Source organism: Cervus elaphus, chromosome 20 (assembly GCF_910594005.1).
Source record: "Cervus elaphus chromosome 20, mCerEla1.1, whole genome shotgun sequence".
NCBI lineage: Eukaryota > Metazoa > Chordata > Mammalia > Artiodactyla > Cervidae > Cervus > Cervus elaphus.
In genome coordinates this window covers 65983781-65985766 of record NC_057834.1, presented here as the reverse complement: position 1 = coordinate 65985766, position 1986 = coordinate 65983781, and positions in this window count along the sequence as shown.

Here is a 1986-nt window from a genome sequence, read left to right as displayed (position 1 = left end):
CATGTTCTGGAAAAAAAAAAAAAGCACGTTCTGTACTTAAATAATGACTCTATCTGAACACCCAAAATATGTTTTCTCTTGTTCCTGCACAAATATGCTCAGTGTTCCAAATGATGTTCTGGATAAAAATAGGCCCCGTACCCTCTTATGAGTTATGCTTTAAGGCTTCTTCTTACATATTTTTCGGTGCCACGTAAGCCAACCCTTCTGATGGTCAGCTTACTTTCCACCTTCTTCAGAAAGCCTTTTCTTACTGTGGCTTTGGTGAACTGTCATTTTTTTGCCCCTCACTGGACTGGGACACCCTTGGTTGAGACTGTGTGCTCTTTGTTACTTATCCCAGGTACCCCAACTCATTGAAGGATAGGTTGGACCCTTTTATTTCACTTCACCTTTTTTTCATATTTTCTCTGCTGTGCTGTGCTTAGTCATTAAGTTGTGGCCAATTCTTTGTAACCTGGTGGAATATAGCTCACCAGGCTCTTCTGTCCATGGAATTTTCCAGGCAAGAACACTGGGGTGAGTTGCCATTTCCTACTCTGGGGGATCTTCTCGACCCAGCGATTGAACCCTGGTTTTCTGCATTGATAGGTGCATTCTTTACCACTAGTACCACCTGAGAAGCCCCTATTTTTCTCTGAGTGCTTCAGAAATTCAGAGCTATGGAGATTTTATTTTCTTAGGGAGACTCTTTGTCATTAGATCTAGAAGTCTAAGTGAATGAAATCTGGTTCAGGACAGCTTTCTGCTGAAAGAAACTTTGAAGAATCAGAAAGCATTTGGGAAAGTTTAATGGGCCACTGTCTCTGGTGTCTTGGCTGGTCTAGAAAGAATGGAGATGGTGAGAAAAGTGTCAAAGAAAATAACTTGTATTGACCCACAGAGATTGGAAAGTTGACTGTGTAGATTAATGTTTCATTCATTTATTCAACAAAGCTCATGAGAGGCTGACAAGGAGCTATAGATATAAAGTAAAAGCCCCTGTGCTCAAGTTCACAGTCTTGGGAGGAACACAGACACTTCAGCAACGCACATCCAGTCTGATGACACATTTTTCCTGGGAAACACTGACAGTCCCGAGAGCAATGCAGCTCAAACTGAAGGAGAGCGTGTGGGCAGAGGAGGCTTCCCAGGGGAACAAGCATTTGTTGAGATGGTTTTGAGGACAGCAGGAGGTGTAGGATTAATGTTGGTATTTTTTTTCCTAATTAAAAACCTGAATGTGTTCAGTTGGCAAGGAATTAGAGGCAACAACAATCTTGAGCCCAGCAGAGCCAACTGCTGCCATGGCTGCTTCCAGCTCTCTGCCCTATACGGTCGGTCTATAGTTTTGAAACTTGAAGGTAGACTCCAGAGAAGAGGAGCTGCCTGCTCCATCTTTACTGCTTCTCACAAAGAGACAAAATCAACTCAGGGAGGGGGCAGGGTTGTGTGTACGGGGGGATCACAGAGGGACTGCAGGAATAGAGGCATGGAAACGCTTTATCAGACAGTAACTTTCCTGACACAATTTCCTCCTCTGGCCGCTTTAAAGGATGTATATAAATTTAACATTGTGTGTGTGTGCTAAGTCACTTCAGTGTCTAACTGAACAGTGTCTGACTATTTGCGACCCCATGGATTGTAGCCCGCCAGGCTCCTCTGTGCATGGGATTCTCTAGGCAAGAATGTTGGAGTGGGTTGCCATGCTCTCCTCCAGGGGATCTTTTCCTCCCAGGGGTTGAACCCAAGTCTCTTCTGTCTCCTTCATTGGCAAGCAGGTTCTTTACCACTAGTGACATCTGAGAAGCCAAATTTAACATTAAAACAATTGTAAAATGAAATTCATATGAAACTATGATTCTAAATTCTGGCTGCATGAGAATCACCTGGGGAGTGTTTTAAAAATAGTGACACCAAGGTCTTACTTCATAGTAATTATACAAGAAAGTGGGGTATGTGGCCTGAAATTGCTTTTTTGGCCTTTAAAAATGTTAAAAAAGAAAC